The sequence below is a fragment of the Aegilops tauschii genome, chromosome 4 (genome assembly GCF_002575655.3).
Source record: "Aegilops tauschii subsp. strangulata cultivar AL8/78 chromosome 4, Aet v6.0, whole genome shotgun sequence".
Lineage (NCBI taxonomy): Eukaryota > Viridiplantae > Streptophyta > Magnoliopsida > Poales > Poaceae > Aegilops > Aegilops tauschii.
Window position 1 is genome coordinate 509552165 of NC_053038.3, and position 19848 is coordinate 509572012.

At 44.9% G+C, this 19848-nt stretch overlaps 1 long non-coding RNA gene and 1 pseudogene across 2 annotated transcripts; both read right to left on the minus strand.

The window, feature by feature from the left end:
• Positions 1-9370: 9370 nt before the first annotated feature.
• On the minus strand, positions 9371-12550 carry LOC109735562 (uncharacterized). Of its 2 annotated transcripts, XR_002226146.4 has the most exons (5): positions 12396-12550; positions 11410-11701; positions 11237-11323; positions 10158-10335; positions 9371-9676 (listed from the first exon to the last, which is right to left on the minus strand). It is a non-coding gene; the product is annotated as an uncharacterized lncRNA (long non-coding RNA). The 2 variants fall into 2 exon arrangements; XR_002226145.4 differs by lacking the exon at positions 12396-12550 and having other exon boundaries at positions 11410-12162.
• An 858-nt stretch (positions 12551-13408) lies between these two features.
• LOC109735552 (U-box domain-containing protein 33-like) lies at positions 13409-18496 on the minus strand (annotated as a pseudogene).
• Positions 18497-19848: the final 1352 nt, after the last annotated feature.

Sequence of the window (19848 nt, forward strand, 5' to 3'; positions counted from 1 at the left end):
GAGCAGAGGCTTCTGAGATTGGGATTGCGAGGAGGGTAAAGGAACAGTGCGCTCGCGGTTATCCCTTTTTATGGGGAAGGTGCGGGTCGCGCTGCCCATTTACTGCGATGTGACGCATGCGTGCGGGAACCGCCCCCCACATGCCGCCCACGTCATGCGCACCCCACCACGTCACGCGCGGGTCGTGGGAAGCGCAACAACGTGTCGCGCTTATGTGTGGCCCAGGCCCTGGGGCTCCTGTTGGTGTACAAAAGAAGGGGCGCACCTTTGTACCCCTTTACCTGTGCACGGACAGTCGGAGCCGCGCCCACGGCCGCACCAAGCAAAACAGGGGAGGTGAACCGAGGTAAAACCGAAGCCCAAGACGATCAAGACAATGCCAAGGTCAAGAACGCAAAGAAGCAGAGGGGCGGAGCAGTTTCCCCCGGCAAGACCCTTGCCGGGGACGGTCTCAGCAGCCCTGGCAAGACCCTTGCCAGGGCAGCATGCCCAAACACCAACAGAGCGAGCCGGCCTTGAGCCCATGGTCTCCAACACCATCAACCACGTTGGCTAGGGCTCGGGAGGCACCTCTGTGGTGGCATGCAGATCTTTGTGAAGACAAGGAATACTCAAGATCAGATGAGGATTAGACGGCAGCGATCCTCGGCAAGATCCTTGCCGAGGGGAACCACAAGACCCCCGGCAAGATCCTTGCCAGGGACAACAGCGCGCCACGGCAAGATCCTTACCGGGCCACCCGGCAAGGCCCCCGCCAAGGGCGCCAGCGGGGCCACCTCCGGGTCCGCACCAGCCAAGTCTCCACCGCCGTTCGCATGCAGCTGCCAGCCCAACCAGCTGGGCAGACACCTGCGTGGCAACATGCAGCTTCCAGGCCAACTCAGCAGGCGCCTGCATGGCGGCATGTAGATCTTCATGAAGACCCCACCACCACGCCACCTCAGCCGCCTGCCTGCCTACATGGCACCGCATGCACCGCTGGCCTGGGCGCGTGTCGAAGCAAGGAGGAGCGGCGACGGACGGGACGGGCTTCGTTCCCATCCCCAATAAAGCAAGGGGACACCTCAGCAGCGCATTAAATGCGTCTTGTCCTGTAATACGAGCGATAAGATCGTAGCACTGTACGCCTTTCCACCTCCTGTATGCCACTGTGGCAGCCCCTTTCGACTATAAAAGGAGGCCCATGGCGTACTGGAGAAGGATTCGGCTCTTTCGAACCACTCAGCTACCGTAGCTAGTTCAAGAGCTCAAGAACACTCAATACATCCACCAAAGCAGGACTAGGGTTTTACGCATCCTCGCGGCCCGAACCTGGGTAAACGATCCTTATGCTGACTACTGATCCTGCTCTTCTTGCAACCATGCGCCCCGGCAACGGTAGTAGGGATTCTTGTGATCCCATAGGTGTCGTTCCACACCGACAGGCTCCTGTCGGTGTACAAAAGTAGGGGCTCTCCTTTTGACCCATTTACTTGTGCACGGGCAGTCAGAGCCACGCGCCGCGGCCACACTTAATAGAGCAGAGGAGAGAAGTCGGAGAGAAGCCAAAGTACAAGACAACCAAAACAACGCTAAGACCAGGAACACAAGAAGGCAAGAGGGCGAGGTAGACTCCCTCGGCAAGATCATTGCCGAGGCAGCCTCCGCAGCCCCGGCAAGAGCCTTGCCGGGGCAGCCTGCCCGATGCCAGCGGAGTGAGCCACCCTTGAGCACCAAGGGTTCCGAACGCCGTCAACCACTACATTGGAAGCAGGGCTCGGGAGGCACCTCCGTGGTGGCATGAAGATCTTTGTCAAGATCATAAACACACCAGATCAGATGAGGATCAGAAGGGGACGACCCTCGGCGGGATCCTAGCCGAGGAAATCCAAAAGACCCCCCGCAAGCGCCTTGCCGGGGACAACTGCGACGCCATGGCAAGACCCTTGCCGGGCCCCCGGCAAGACCCTTGCCGAGGGCGTCAGCAGGGCCACTGCCAAGCCGGCACCAGCCAAGACTCCGCCGCCGTTCGCATGGAGCTGCCAGCCCAACCAGCTGGGCAGGCACCTGCGTGGCAATATGCGGCTTCCAGACCAACTCAGCAAGCACCTGCGTGGTCGCACGCAGATCTTCGTGAAGACCCTGCCACCGTGCCACCTCAGCAGCCTGCCTACCTACATGGCGCTGCATGCATCGCTGGCCTGGGCGCGTGTCAAAGCGAGGCGGAGCGGCGACGGACGGGACGGGCCTCGTTCCTGTCCCCGATAAAGCTAATGGACACCTAAGTAGCGCATTTAATGCATTTTGTCCCGTAATGCTGGGCGATAAGCTCGCGCACTGTAGGCCTTTCCACCTCCTGTGTGCCACTGTGGCAACCCCTTTTGCCTATAAAAGGAGGTCCGAGGCGACCAGGAGAGGGATTCGGCTCTTTGGAACCACGCAGCCACCGTAGCTAGTTCGAAAGCTCGAGAACACTCAATACATCCACCATAGCAGGACTAGGGTATTACGCATCCTCGCGGCCCGAACCTGGGTAAACGATCTTTGTGCTAGCTCCTGGACCTGCTCTTCTCACAACCCAGCGCCCCCCGACCGTAGAAGGGATTCCAGAGATCCCATAGGTGTCGTTCTCACCGACAAAACGAACCCCGAAAAAATCGTAAAATCAACACAACAGTCATGTTGTTCTGTGTTGACACTAGAAAAAAATTTAAATCAAGAAGAGGCAACGGATATCGTTTCGTCCAGAAAGGTGAAACGTTCCCTGCCGTAACCATGAGGCTTGTTGTGAGAAGTTTATATACCCCAACATGTCCCAAATGGACAATATTTTTACCACGGCATGTTGATGCCGTTCCATGCTAGCATGTCAAGTTTCATAAATTTCAGACGTATTTTTGATTTACTAGAATTTAAAAACCATGTATCTCAATGTTAGCGGCTGAGCGACAGTGGCAAGGTGTTTGACATTCATTCTCATTTCTTGCATGGGACTTAAGCATCTAACCAAGAACACACATGCCAATTTTGAACCCATTTATATGCACAGGAGCATGTGCATGTAGTTCAAATTTGAATTCTGCACATGAATGCATATAAAAATCAGTTAATGTATAAAAATGTCCAAGCGAACCCCGAAAAATCCCAAAAATTGACAGAACACTCCTGTTGTTCTATGTTGACACGAGAAATTTTTTGAAAGTAAGAAGAGGCAACAAATATAGTTTCATCCCCCGAGGTGGCACGGTCCCTACCGAAACCATCAGACTTGTTGTGAGAGAAGCTCTCGTTTGCGAGAAGCTTATACCCAAACCTGCCACAAATGGACAATACTTTTACCACGTCATATCGATGTCGTTCCATGATATCATGTCAAGTTTCATGAATTTTAGACGAGTTTTCGATTTACTAGAATTTTACAACCATGCATGTATCTCAGTGTTAGCGGCCGAGTGACAGTGTCAAGGTGTTTGACATTCATTCTCATTTCTTGCATGTGACCTAAGCTTGCAACCAAGGACAAACATTTAATTTTGCAACCCGTTTTATGGACTGGAGCATGTGCATGTAGTTCAATTTTGAATTATGCACATAAATGCCTAGAAAACTCAGTTAACGTATAAAAATGTCCAAACGATCCCCAAAAAATCCAAAATTTAACACGACACTCCTGTTGTTCTATATTAACATCAGGAAAGTAATTGAAATGAGGAAGAGGCGATGAATATCGTTTTGTCCACAAAGGTGACACGTTTCCCTAACGGAACCATGAGGCTTCTTATGAGAAGCTCTGGTTTGTGAGAAGCTTATACCATAACCTACCTCAAATGGGACAATATTTTTTACCCTAGCATGTTGATGCCATTCCATGGTAGCGTGCCAAGCTTCATGAATTTCAGACGGATTTTGGATTTACTAGAATTACAAAAGCAAGTACCTCAACATTTGCCGGAGAGCCACAGTGTCGTGGTGTTGGAAATTCATCCCCATTTCTTGCATGTGACATAAGCATAAACCCATGGACACATATATGGTTTTACAACCCATGTTGGTGCACCGGAGCATGTGAATGTAGTTTAATTTTGAATTGTGCACCTAAAATGGCTAGAAAAGCAATTTAATGTATACAATGTCCAAACAAACCCTGAATAATTCCAATTTTTTTACGACACACATATAGTTGCATGTTCACTGCAGATAAAAGTTCTACCAATTCAAACACCCTCCATTGCCGCTTGATACGTCTCCAGTGTATCTATAATTTATGAAGTATTCATGCCATGTTTACAACATTTCTATATGATTTTGGTATGATTTGATTAGAACTAACCCGGACCGATGCTGTTTTCAGCAGAACTACCCTGGTGTTGTTTTTGTGCAGAAATAAAAGTTATCGGAATGTGCTGAAAATTTACGAAGAATATTTTTGGAAAATATAAAAAATATTGGAGCAAAAAGATACTAGAGAAGAGTCCCGGGCTAACCACAAGGGTGGGGGGGCCCACCCCCTAGGGCGCGCCACCCGTCCTTGTGATCGCCTTATGGCCCCCCTGACGTGAAACCGACACCAACCCTTCCTATAGATCCTAAAAAAACCCAGACAAGAAGAGAGATCGGAAGTTCTGCCGCCGGAAGCCTCTGTAGCCACGAAAAACCAATCTAGGCCCTCTTTGGCACCCTGCCGGAGGGGGCCAACATCATCGGAGGCCATGGTGGAGGAAGACGGAGGGGTCACTATCGCCATGGAGGCCAAGAACCAGAGGGAGAACCTTTCCCCATCTAGGGGAGAGGCCATGGAGGAGGAAGCACAAGGGGGAGAACCTCTCCCCCTCTCTCTCGGTGGCGCCAGAGTGCCATCGGGGGAACCATCGCAGCGGTGACCGTCTTCATCAACATCACCATCATCATCTCTTTTACGCGGTCCACTCTCCCGCACCCCGCTGTAATCCCCTACTTGAACATGGTGCTTTATGCCACATATTATGATCCAATGATGTGTTGCCATCCTATGATGTTTTGAGTAGTTTTCTTTTGTCTTTTGGGTTGATTGGTGATCTAGATTGGTTTGAGTTGTATGTTTTATTTTGGTGCTGTCCTATGGTGCCTTCCGTGCCGCGCACACGCGAGGGATTCCCGCTGTAGGGTGTTGCAATATGTTCATGATTCGCTTATAGTGGGTTGCTAGAGTGACAGAAGCTTAAACCCGAGTAAGGGGGTTGTTGCGTATGGGATAAAGAGGACTTGATGCTTTAATGCTATGGTTAGGTTTTACCTTAATGATCTTTAGTAGTTGCGGATGCTTGCTAGAGTTCCAATCATAAGTGCATATGATCCAAGAAGAGAAAGTATGTTAGCTTATGCCTCTCCCTCATATGAAATTGAAATAATGATTACCGATCTTGTTAACAATTGCCTAGGATAATTCCGCACACTGATCCATCATTATTCCACACTCGCTATCTATATTTTATAGTAATATATTATAACTTTATGATAATAGCACCTACTTTTATGTTTTAGTTCTCCAATATCATGCAAAGTTATCCTCTTCATACCCACAACGTAATTTATTTCTCGTTTCTAGATGGAAGCAAACATTTGGTGTACGTAGAGTCGTATGAGTGGCAGATAGGACTTGAGAGAATATTGATCTTACCTTTAGCTCCTTGTGGGTTCGACACTCCATACTTATCACTTCCACCTTTGGGAATTTCTATGATGATTCCTTGCACTTGGGGATTATCAAGCTCTTTTCTGGCGCCGTTGCCGGGGAGCAATGCAATAGCGTGGGGTTAATATTCCCGTGTGTCCTTGTTTGCTTTCTTCACTAAGTAGATTTTGTTTTCCCTTTTGTCTTTCTTTAGTGGTGGGTGAAATAAACAAAAAAATTACAAAATGAAAATACCAAAAAAAATTACTTGCCTCTTATGCTTAAAAAGTTTTTCAAAAAGAGAAGTCATTGGAAGGTTGTGCATTGGAGAAGTGAGGGCCGACCTCGAACACTTGTGTTCATGCTCGTGGAAAAAATGTAGAATTTTTAATGGAAGTTTCTCAAAAATAATCATCCCCTTGTAGATCTAGTGTATTATAAAAATAATGTGCCTAGATTTGCCTTTAGGATGATTAGATTGCTTGTTTGGTGTGTGCGGTGCAAAAACAGAAACTTTTGCTGTAGTGCGTGAATTTACTTTTTTACTGGAACATGCAAAAACTCTGAATTGTTTTGCACAATACCGATATACGAATTGTTTATTTTTTCCTGTTTTTTCATAATTTTTGGAGGTACAGAAGTATACGAAATATTCAGATTGCTACAGCATGTCCTGCTTTTGACAGATTCTGTTTTCTATGCGTTGTTCGCTTATTTTGATGAATCTATGGGTTGTATCTGGGGGTATGAACCATGGTGATGTTGTAATACAATATATATAATGCTAATATGAAAATGGAATGAGTTTACAACGGTACCTAAAGGTAGTGATTTGCTTTATTATACTAACAGATCTCACAAGGTTTTTTGTTAAGTTTTGTGTGGATGAATTGTTCGAAGATCGAGGAGTTATCGATATGAGAAGAATAAGGAGATGCAAGAGGTCAAGCTTGAGGATGCCCAAGGCACCCCAAGTAAATATTCCAAGGATACTCAAGCATCCAAGCTTGAAGATGCCCCGGTTGACATCCCATCTTTCTTCTTCAACAAATTATCGTTATACCTCGGTTTTTGTTTTGATCACATGATATGCATCTTTTGTTTTTATCTCTCTTTTCTTTTCCTTTATGCTCCATGCTAGTGTGCATAGCCCTTCATTGATTTGTAGAATGCTCTTTGTGCTTCACTTAAATCTTTTGAGTATGTCTTTATAGAATGCTCTTTGTTCTTCACTTAAATCATTTGAGTACAGCTTTATAGAATGCTTCGTGTACTTCACTTATATATTTTGAGCTTGGATGTTGGTAAATATATATTAATTGTAGAATGCTCCATGAACTTCACTTATATCTTTTGGAGTATGAATACGACTATCATCGGAATTGGTCTTGGAAGAGTACCATAATCATATCATGCCTAGCTAAAAAGGCATTAAAGAAAATCGCTTGTTGGGAGACAACCCAATATTTATCTTTACTGTTTTTGTGTGTTCACATGATTAAGCTACTGAAGTAATCATGTTTTATAGCTTTCGTTTTAATAAAGTGCCAAGTAAAGCATTTGGGATAGTATGGATGGAAGTTGATTTGATTATGTGCAAAAATAGAAACTTTTTGCGTCTAGTGCAGAAACTTTTGCGACCAGCTCGCCGTTGATCGCCGTCCTCGCTGCACCGCCATGCCGTCGGCTACAACTTTTTTCTCATGCCCATTGAAGCTTTTCTATGATTGAAGCTTTTTCACAAAATAGTTGAAACTTTCTCCATCCACGGTTCCAGCTTTCACGGTTGCGTGGTGGCCGGTCCCCAAATTCCGTCGCCTTCGATTGAAGCTTCCTAGGATGCTGGTTGTACCATTTTGTATTGTTTGCAGCTCCCTCCTCGCCATTCACAGCCTCCTTCCTCTCTCTCTCTCTCTCTCTCTCTCTCTCTTTGAGTGGTTCCAGCAAAAAAGATTGATCCAACAAAAATATCACAAATGGGGGAGTAGCAAAAAAGAAGACGGTTGGAACAAAATTCAAACACCCTTGTAGCAAAACTTGGAGAGGTTCCAGCAAAAAAAACCAAAAACATGGTGGGAGCAAAAACTATGACGGCGGTAGCAAAAAATCAAAGACCATGGTAACAAAATGTTTAAGTAGTTCCAGCAAAAGATGAATCTAATTAAGAAATAAAAATAAAAAAACGGACTGCCAATGATGGTAGCAAAAAGAAAAACAATGGTAGCAAATTTTTGGACTGGTTGCAGCAAAAAAAATCACTCAAAAAATGTGGTCCTAGCAAAAGAATGTGGATCCTGGTTCCAGCAAATTCAAGCGCCGGTGGTAGCTTTCCCGGTGCGGGTTGCAGCAAATTGCAGCATCGGTGGCCACCACCTCCAACCTCGCTGGTTGCAAAACGTCCAACCTCGCCGTGGGGGAGGACGAGAAGATGGACGGCCATGGCTTCCCCGGATTGCATCAGCCCCTGAGTACTCCTCACATCAGAAAGTAGTGGTTGAGTGGACGAGCAGAGCCCCATCTCGACCTGATCTAGATGAAAAAAGGGAGGTGGGGAACATATGTGATTTCTCCAGCGACTTGATTTGGGCGCTCATGCTGGAGGTAGGGGATGGGGAGCAGTGCTGGAGGTAGGGGATGAAAAAGGAGTGGGATGAGTAGACGAGCAGACAGATAAGAACATCGAGAGGGATGGGAAGCGGTGGTGGGCCAGGAGGGTGCGGTAGCGACGGGGCCACGTGGTTTGTCAAACGTCGTTTGATCTAGTGGGATCGTGCGACTCGCACTCGACCGGTCGAGCGTTCAGCCGGCCTGCCGGACGTAAACATTTCCCTAGTAGTATATACTCCAAAGATGCATACTAGTTTTTTCTATAGAAGATGCATACTACTTTAAGTTTTTTTAGGGATATGCATACTAATTTAAGTGGTTAGCATGTACTGCATGGATAAAAAAATGGCCTAGCAGTTAAACACTGACACATGCACACTCCTAAATGCGAACCAGCCTGTGGTTGGATGGTTAGATGGACAGTTGTATCCCCAGCCCACCAGGGTTTAGGTCCTGGTGCTTGCATTTATCCTGGATTTATTTTAAGATTTCCGGCGATGTGGTTCAATGAGAGGAGACGTTCCTGCCCACTAAGAGACGCTATGCCGGCTCAGTCCTCGAAGGTGCTCATAGAGATCGGATGTGCATGTCTGTATTCATAGGGATGAGTGTATGCGCGTACATATGAGCGTTTGTGTCTATATTCACTACACGGTAGAGCTTACGTGACACACCTATGTGTCGGCATAGGGTACCTTTGCCGACAGATAAGTTGTAGCTAACACCAATGCTGACAGAAGATGAAAGAGTCGGAGGAATTGCTGTGGGCAAAGGTATTGCCGATAGTTGTTTACTTCCCAACACTTTTTCAGTCGGCATATACCCTACCTACGCCGACAGATGGTATGTCCACATACACCCTACCTACGCCGACACTTTATCAGACAACATACACCCTACCAGATAGCGTGTGCACATACACCCTACCTTTGCCGACACTTTATTAGCCATGTACACCCTATCTACCCCAACAGATAATCTATCAACGTACACCCTACCTACACCGACAGTTATTTCCTTTGCCAACAGATAAATTGTTGCTAAGCTGATATGCAGTCAAAACAATACATATTCAACTATTATCCTAACCCAGAAGCAGGTTCAAGATGAACACATACTGCACCGCAATGAAAATATGTTCAGAATCATGCATATACATTGAACACCAATAGAAAAACACATCAATCTTGACAAAGCATAGTTTTGGCCATCTTCACAATCACCCAAAACACACAAGTTACAAAAAGATGGGACTATTTGCTAGTATGAGAGACTTCAACTAAGATGGTCCAGAACACACAAGTCTGTATCTACATTCACAAAGTGCAAGCTCTGAAACACCAAATGGTCTACAACACACGTAATATCCATGATTACAGGTTGGTTGGTCCATAAACGCTGCAAAGTCATCACATCCATGTGCACCAGTTGGGTAAGTACCTGAAAACAGTTTGCACACATTTGTCAGGAAAGTGGAATCGGCGCAAGTTGTTCAAAAGCTAATATGTGGATTAACACAGATTTGATCAATAAATTCTCATGATAACATAGTTAACAATATAGTTTGTACAAATGTTATAATTAGCTCACATGCTATTATATAGAACTGTATTCCAGTGCTTGCAGTCTTATCAACAATGAATGCATTGACCATTTGAAACAAAGATCCTACAACCCAGTAGCTTAGTTTATAGACTGTTACATAAGAATTCACTAAAGAAAAGATAGTGTATTTCCCAACCTCCCTCGATTTTTCATGATTAAGAGCTACATAACCATGGATAAAAAAAAGGAAACTACAACACATGTACACAGGCAATTTAGTGAAACACATAGGCCAGCAACCTTGTAAAGCGACATTTTAGAAACTGTTCTTATGCAATAACATGTGAGCTAATTACTACTGAAACAAAAAATGTACCTAATAGATGAGGTAACCGGCGAGGAAGCCCTGCATTCGCCACCGGTTGCCCACTGCAAGTCGTGGCCCTGGTTCCTTGTGAGGTCGCCTTCCATCCACCATTCGCTTTACGTGAAGTGGGCAACCATCCGTTCTCCGCCCATTGCCTGAGCTGCATGCTGGTGGTTGTGGTTCTCGGCTATTATCGGCAAGACTAGATGGGTTAGTAACTTGTTTCTTAGTGATTGGCATTGTAATCATGACAACTGTATTTAACTGCACTAGTTGCATCTATTTTTTACTCTAACTATGTGCAGTTGACATAGGCATATCAAGGTGGAACACTGAATTTAAGCATAAAAAGTACATGACTAAGCAATATATATTGTGCAAGTTCAAAAGTTCATGCTTAAATGTGCAAAGTGTTCATAAGTACAGGACTGAGAAAATAAGGGACTACAAGACAGGAGACTACACCAGCTATTCCCCTGTTGTATCTTAATAAACTATCTTATGCTCAGATAGCAGTCAGGATTCAACAAGTCCTCTGAGCAGTAAAGTGAACCATACAAGTTATTTATTTATATGGTTGAACGTTGAAGGAGTGGTGGTGAGCTTCAGGGATTCTGGCTAGTCAAGCAATGTATGCTGACAATTCGCTATCGCGCACACTCCAATTCTAATAGTACAATTTCTCAAATGTACACAGAAAATCAAGTAGATAGAACATCTCAGGCTTCAGGTTGCAGATTACAGTTAACACCTCAAATGTCCACAGTATTTCAACTTGGTAGAAAAGGGTAAACATAATTACATAATATCCTGATAATTCTAGTTTGGTTCACAATTGCCATTCCATTCCAAAGTAGCGCAAGCTAAGTGTAACATCATAGATTGAAATGGTCGATTACAGTCAACAAACAAAACCTTTCATAAGGACTGGAAGCAGCATCAATGTAGCTAGCGTCTAAGCAAGTAGTGTAAAAATGGATCTGTACAGGAAAGTAAAATAACCACACCAAATGTTTCCATACAAAGCAGCGCTCGAGTGCATACAAAAAATGTAGAGCGAGAGAGAGAGAGAGGGAAGGCAAATTTACCAGAGAATTCAAGGTGTGCAATTTCACCTCTAACCGCTGAAACCTTGATGCTTTCAGTCAGCACAGAGTTGCGGATGGAACATAGTGCTGCAAATGTAAAGGCAGAAACAGCTCAGAATCTACATAGACCAGGAGCAATTGATCATGAAATTGTTAAGATGTATTTTTCTAACCTAATCTGGCAAGTCGATTCACCCATCCAGGAGTTGGCTTTCCCGTGAAGTGCTTGCAGACGTCAGCTGTGAAATGGTAACAGTTCCTGGCAATCAAGTGATAAGTGTCCCCATGGTAATCCTCTGCAAGATCCTCTAGGAAAGTCGTGCGAACTTCAGCCCGGGACATATTGGTGGTACCATTGCAAACATAGCGACTGAAGATAAAAAACGGAACAACTTTTCGGTTCTACTTGGAACACTCCGTTGGTCTGATATTCATGGGCTTCATACCCAAACTCCATACCATGTACTGCAGAAAAAGTTCACTGGAAATTGTCAGTCTCACATGTGGAATTTACATATAACTGCATGAAACTTGTATGCACGAGACCTCATGACACACTGATGTGGATTTAAGTTGATCCAGAAAACTGAGGTGCTCAAAAATATGGCAAGTAGGATGGGTAGCAAAGTTGAGATACAGAGAAGATCATGGAAGGCCTTGGTGTGGAGGCAGCTCAGCTCAGTCTGGGGTTATAACTCATATGGCGGCAATACATGGAAGTAAGAAGCATCTTTATAGACAAATAATAACCATTTTCACAGAGAAATAAATGCATGAATAGTCTGCAATGAGAACAATATTGCATCAGCATTAGAGTTACACCAGACCCATAACAGAGTAACATTTTTTTTCCAGATCCATAGCATTTTCAATGAAATAAAACATCATATAACATACTAGAGCTTCTCAGATCAAACAAATAGATAGATACAACCAACTAGGCATATTTGACTGACAAATAGATCCATTGGTGGAGGTGTGGCTGAGCTTGTTTGAGAAGAGATCCTTTCCTGAGAGAAGGAAGAGGAGGGCGCTGACATGGTTCCTCGTAAGGGCTAGCGGTGGTCGGTGATGGTCCCGGCGGTCAGAGCTGTTGGCGGCTGCGGCACCGGGGAAGGCTTGCAGCGGATGGGGGTCAGGGGATCTGGGATATGCTCACCGGCGTCGGCGGGGACTCAGGCCAGCGAAGATGCCCATGTGGTGGCAGTGAAGGGGACGGGGAAGGCAGGCGACGGAGGGGGCCGGGAGCTCGAGGCTATGGGCGCCGGTGGCGGCAGGGAAGGGTCCGAGGACGGAGACCCCGAGGTCGAGGACGGAGACCCCGAGGTCGAGGACGGCGGCGGCGGAAATTGGGGGATGAGCGGGTGCGGGTAGGGTTAGCACGAGTGGATGTGAGGCTACGGGTTCGTTTGGGGGCCCTTAGCCAAAGGTGAGGTGAAAACTGGGCCGCGCGCAGTGAAAATTTTGGGCTCTTGCGCCTAATTCACGCCGCAATTTCTGGGCCTTTCGTTGCTTGACACGTGTTCACATACGCCGATAGTTAATCTATGTGTATACACCCTACCTACGCTGACAGATGTTATGTCATTAAGCACACACCTACACCGACTGAAAAACTATCGGGGCACGCACATCTGCCGACAGATGATATGTCACTAGGCGTTTGCCGACAGATACAACGTCGTCGAGTGATTTCCGACACATAGTTTGTCTACAGTGATGTACAATGGTTGACAGATGATCTGATTACAAAGCTATAGAGCTATGCCAACAGATTTTATGTAGAGAATAATAGCCCACGGAAGTGTGTCACCTAAGCTCTACCATGGTGTAGTGATTGTGTTCAAAAGAAAAGGACACACTTAAATTCTAGGGAGTAGGTAACGCATGCAAACAAACTAATTATTTATTAGTTTCTTTCTGCTGGTTAGCACGGCTGTTCTTATCGAATATACCATCTCACATGCAAAATCTTATCCATTGGGGTGGGAGTAGGTATTCCTGGGAGTACAAAAGAGAATCCTATATATATGGCTTAATAGGACTCTCAGACGTAATGATAATACTCCTTAACAATTCAGGTTGTCTATAAACACTTGAAACCATTTTTAATTATCTTCGCGTCATAACCATGATGCCATCATAATACAAATAAAATGGGAAGTTAGATATTCATGATTGCTGGCGCTTCTTCCATTCTTGAATTGCAAAGCGGAGGGCGTTGTTTGGTATCAACTCATGGTGTGCGAAGTTGACGCGGGCCACGGGGGACATTTTGTTACCCATTTTAAACCAACGCTTGATGGCCGCACCTTCATACGTGAATCCATCGGCAGCAACGCGTGGATCCTTCATGATCTCCTGAAAATGTTATGGAGAGGCAAGATTATTACATCAAACTAGTAGTAGACATTAACTAATCTAGCTAGTGACTGAATTGTAAAGGTTATAGGTGATTAGTCAGGAAAACATAAGAAAACATTTTTTAAGAGAGAGAAACATAAGATTACTGTTGGTGTGACTATCATCACATGATTCTAGTGCTCATTTCTTTGATTAGTTAACTGACCTGTGTTATTGGACATATGAGAAAATTTGGTGGCTTGCGTTTATCGTCTGGAGAGTTCATCATAGCTTCCAGGACACCCTAGACCTCCTTTCCGAGATCAGGCCGCTCTTTTCGTTCATAACGACAACATCTTAGTGCTAGTTTTGCCAACTCTTCAGTGTACTTAGGTGGCCATTCCCCCGCAGAAGTATCAATTATGTCTTGCAACTTATCTTTTCTTAATGCTGCCTCCACGATATGCAGAAGACCTAGGGGGCTCTTGCTAGTTAGCAATCGCATGAGCACTACTCCAAATGAGTAGACATCGTACTGTGCCGTGAGCTCCCCTGAGGCAATATATGTCGGATCCGTGTATCCCGTTGTGCCCTTGAGTTGGTTTGTTCGGTGGTATGGGGTGATAGTGGTGTTTGTCACATTCAAGGGACGAGAGATCCCAAAGTCTGCCAGTTTGCAAACAAAGTTGGCATCGAGAAGGACATTGTCAGGCTTCAGATCACCGTGGGCAATGCCTTTTGGTTTGTTGGAGTGGAGGAAGATAAGCCCAGTGCAGATGTCGGCAGCTATTCTGACGCGCATTTGCCATGAGAGTGTCTCTCTTCGAAGCTCGCGCTGCATACAGTCCTCCAGGCTTCCATTTGACAAGAACTCGAAGACCAATGCCATGGCCTCTCTGCAAGCTCCTATCAGAGTGACAAGGTTTGGATGCCTCATCCCACAAAGTGTTTAATATACATCAAAAGAAAAATCACATATTTAGATGCACCATTTTACTAGTGTTTCTAGAAGCATGTGTTACTCTTAATAATATGATGTTATGACGGTATGTTTGAAGGAAAGGAACAATAAGAGTTACCTCATCATTGAACTCTTGATCTCCTCTTGCGCCTTCATTGTTCAATATCTTGATGGCTACAGTGGTATGACGGAGAAATCCTTTGTAGACGCTTCCACACCCGCCTTCCCCTATCTTTTTGGAGGCATCAAAGTTGTTTGTCGCTTCTTTAATCTCCTCGTAGCTGAAACCAGTTAACACAATGGCACTACTACTGGTAGAGCCAAATACAAATGCACCGCTACCGTTTGTTTGGCGCATCCCTTCAACCTGTTTAACAGCTTGTTCTTTCTTGCGCTGGAGCTCTTCCATCAGGGAGTTTGTCTGGAGAAGCTTGTTCTCAAGTTCTGCTCGTTGCTCATTTGCTTTCTACAGCTCGTTGTATAAATGAAGGTGTTCCTTTTTGAGTTCGGCCTTTTCTCTGGCCAGTCTTTCCTCTCGCTCATTTTTCTCTTTACGGGGTGAATTCTCCTGTGCTTTGCACTGCAACAAAACAGCTGGATTACTTGAGAGACAAGCGCACCATCTAACATGCACAATTTCCATGTTTTTAGACACGAAAGTTAGGGAAATACAATAATAGATTAGGCATCAATAATGGATGGTTGTAGGCACGTGGTAATTACGATTAGCATACCATCGTAGGATTTTCGAACAGACCCCTCGCTATTTTCTGCTGACCCTCAAATGTTTCTCTTTTCGAGCACTCCAGATCATCAAGGAGTAGTTGTAGTTGCCCGAACACTTCATGTTGCACAGTGGTTTCCATCTGGATAAACATTATGTTTGCCTTGTATTCAATAGGTATGACAGCATTATCCAATAAGTATTACAATTACGACAAAAACAAAAGACCTTAGTTGGTCAAATAAAATCTAGATGATAGAGCAATAGTAGTAGGATTTTATGTTTAAAAAGATGGAATCCCGTATACCTAGTTGATCCCCACTAACTCTAATTCTCTCAACACACAACTATGCCATCTCACCATGTCACCATGCATGCAAAAGACCCATATTACCATGCACCATGCATACTACTTATATTCAATAAATATTCTACAACTAAACAATAATCAAATACTCCCTCTGTAAAAAAAATATAAGACGTTTTAAATCACTAAAATAGTGATCTAAAATGTCTTATATTTCTTTACGAAGGGCGTACAATATTATATGTACTTTAGTTTCAATTTTCAAATTGTTAACCCAAATACCAATCTTTCATACAACCAATCTCATTTAAATAATTGTACACTACCAATTCCCACGCGTGCCGTGCGAGGTATGGTCTCTAGTGTTTACATAGTGCTAGTGGTAAGTGTTAGATACACTACTGGTTGAATGTGACTACAACCATGAACGCTTTCTATTGTTGACTTCCCTTGTTAAGTGGAACACATTCTATTGTTGACTTCCGTTGTTTAGTGCAGTACATGAATTATTAAACTAACTTACTATAATTTGAAGAAAGTGGCCTATATTGCATACTCATTTTTAACAATATAGTACTCCATCTGATCCATATTAATTGTCGACTAAATCAGCGACAATTAATATGGATCATACAGAGTACTTCATTTCCCATTAATAATTGTTTTTAGATAATGGACGAGTATGTCTCGCTATAAAATTACGGCACTTCAAATGAACAAGCTGTAGCTATGGTTAGACGATAACTCTGCTCAGACCAAAATGACTTACCATAGAGTGTTGATGTTCTTTAGAGCTTCCAACTGAAACAGGTACCAGTGAACCATTCATATTATCCGAATCCTTTAGAGTTGGTGAAGATCCTTGAAAGCTTTGCTGGCTGAAATTCATGGAGAAACCTGTTGATGTCATCGTATGAATTGACTGGTTCCTTGCACCTGGTATGGTCTCCGTGTTGTCTGTTATCGATGCTGACAAGGGATATATATAGCTAACTGGCTGCTTGGACTGTCATTGTAGGGCTTTTTGATCTGTGGAGCCGAAGAAACCTGTATGCCCCGGTGATAGTGATTGGGATCTTGCAGGGAACTCAGATCGGTCTGAATCAGTGCTTGTGTAGTTGCTTTGCGGTGACTCTACTTTTATCAAACGCTGAGTGGCCTCCCTAAAAATGATGAACCATTGTTTTGTCAGCTGGAAATAACTTTGGGTAGTCAGTCGAGCTGAAATTTGCAGATATTTTTTCTTTGAGAAAGTAAATTTGCAGATTCTATGTAGGAATTTTTGTTATGTTGAGCTGAGGGTTGCAATGCATGCATGGCAGTCATACCTATAGCAAGCAAGAGTCTCGTTGCAAATGTAGAAGATCTGACAATATGGTTTGGCTTGTTGATGCACAATGGCTGCAACTTGTGAGTTTGGTGCTTTGTTCTTCCTTCCCACATGAAAGATTTCACAATCAACATACATAACTCTCTCTTGAAATAGGCTTTCGCCCCGTTTTATAAATAAAACAACCATCCATAGAATCAACATACATAACTCAGGTTATTAAATGGAGTATTTGACTTGTACTGGGGGGGGGGGGGGGGGGGAGGGTGATAATTAGTAAAGCGACAAATAATGTTCTGTTATTGGGAGTGTATTGTGATTAATTGTCATTTGATAACACAAGGGAGACAAATTTTGGATTGTGTGTCAACTTACAAAAGGGCAGTGTTTTAATACCCATTAATTGGTTGTGAAGCCTAGCTGTTTTACCGCCGCTTGTTTACAATAGCAGACATTAATTCACGTACATGAAATAAGAAATTTTTTAATATAATTACACAACTATCGCAGTGCTTTGCCCTATGTATATCTATGCATAGAAACAAGCGCAGTTCGCGGTGTGTGTGTTTATCGATGAAACCTCATTACGAAGGTGTACTTGGTCTGGATGTCAGGTGAGAAGGAGGATGTTCCCATGACAAGGTTTGTGATGTGATTCTGTTCGATGAGCTTGACGATGCCATTCGCAGTACTATTCTTCGCGGTCATCAGCGTTTCAGCTTGCATCTGTAAAAAAAGTCATTTTTTATTCTGAATCAACAAGAAGTGAATGAAATACATGCATCATGATTTTGAGAATGGAATTGGCCGTTTTTTAGCTGAGCAGACCTTGAGAGAATCTTTGCAGAAGTCGAGGTAGTGGTTCAAAAGTGTGTTCATCTCCTCATCCTCATCCTTCCGGTAAGCCTTGAGCTCCTTCTCCTGGAGCTGGCTTGCATCGACCGTGCGAAATCCTGCAACACAAGAATTTGATCAGCATAGATAAATAGATAGATACATATATAGACAGAAAAAATATGCAGAGGCCGGGGGTCATCCTCCTTTTCTAAAAGAAAATATAGATAGATAGATGGATAAATATATATATAGACAGACAGATAGATAGAGCAAGTGACTGAAGACAGAAGCAACAACAATATAAGTACGTAGTGTGGAGAAGGAAAACATTTTATTGTGTATCTTCATTACTTTGTGCAGAGAGTCTGGAGCTTAATTTTACCGGTCATGATTCTGTGAGCGGGCTGGTGGACGTGCAGCAAGACAAGCTTGTCATCGCCGGCGAGGAGGTTCTGAGCGGCCCAGAGGAGGTTGGACCTGCCATTCTCTTCGTCCTTCCCAACGGCCACATACAGCTTCCCTCCTCCTCCTCCTTCTCCTCCTCCGTCTCTGCCTCTGCCGCCATCCACCTCGCCCTTCACTAGGGCCAGATACAGCCCCCCTCCTCCGCCGTCATCCTCCAAGATGGCGGTGGCCTCCTTGTCTCTGGCACCGGCATCGAGGCTAGTGCTCGTGGGAGCTGGGCGCCGGGAGTGTCTGATCTTGGCCAAGTAGGATTCTTTCCTTTGCTTGGCCTCGGAAGCGCCGTAGCTGTACATCTCGCACCCGACCGATTTGTGGTTGCAGGATGCTTCTCTGGCACACCATTTGGTCGCCGATTACCCCGGGTAATAAAGCCGCTGCTCCATCGCAAAAAGGAAAGGAAAAAGTAAGTAGCCGTTGGCTTCTCAAGTTTGTTTTTAGGGAAACGGCAGGACTCTGCTTCTTGATTAGAATGGAGTCTGCAAAGAACGGCTTTTTGTAATTTGCCTAAACCAGGTGTGCCGTTGGATTGGTTGCAGAAAACAATCCCAACAAACACTCCATGCACATGCATGCATAAATTGTTGGGTACCTTTGCCGTTTGAGCTATTTCTGTGAGTTCGCCTGTGTTTTCTCAACACAATTAATACCAACGGTCACCTTTTTTTTAGGGGAATACCAATAGTCACCTGGCAGGCAGGTTATACATGCAACGCGTATCAACTCCCAGGGTCCAAATCTGCGTTTTTTTACTTCCTCCTTTCCGGTTTAAAAGACGCATGTGTATCCCTAGATACTCAATTTTGCTCCATACAATACAAATTTTGTGTCACAAAAGTTATACCATCAGAAAATATAACATTTGAAGTTTCTAATGGTGTATTCTTTTTGAGACGATGTAACTTCTGCTGCAATTTATGTTGCCGCTAAATCTCTTCTCCGGCGATTTTAATCGGTGCCAGGAACGCAACTCCACCCCAGATGCAATTCAATCATGCCGCCACCGGAAACGAATCACCTTGGCAGCACGTACGATCTCTAGCTTCTAAGCAAGCCGGAACTAGCAGCTACAGCTTTCCAAGCAAAGCTAAACAAACTGCCTCTCCGCCGTATCCTAAAAAAAACTTCTGTTTAGAGGATCGAGCAAAAAACAGCCCTCCAACAGCTTCCGTATATTCAATTTTTTTTACAGGATTCCTTACATTTTTTGAAACTTTCTCTATGTTTACGAGAAGATGATCCTTTCCGTATAATTTGGCGGACTGGAGATCCGCCTGAAATTTCACAGAAGAGACCCTCGTGCGGCTAGCCGCCATGCCAGGCCACCACCGCATCGCCGAGCCTCTGCTGCCGCGTTGTCGGGCCCCGCCGCCCACCTCACTGCACACATGCTCGTACCCACACGCACACACGCAAACACATGTGCACGTGCGCACGCGCGCGCGCGCACACACAGGCGCTTGCGTCCCGTCCCGTGCCGAGCCCACCAAGCGCCTGCTCGCCCTGGCCATAGCCGCCTTGCGCAAGCTCGCCCAGTCCTCCACAGCTCGCACCTCGTGCACCCCGGTGCGCCCTGCTGTTTGCGCACGCGCAGCCACAACCCACCGGTTAGGCTCGATCCAGCGAGGTCCGATGCCTCGGTCGTGCT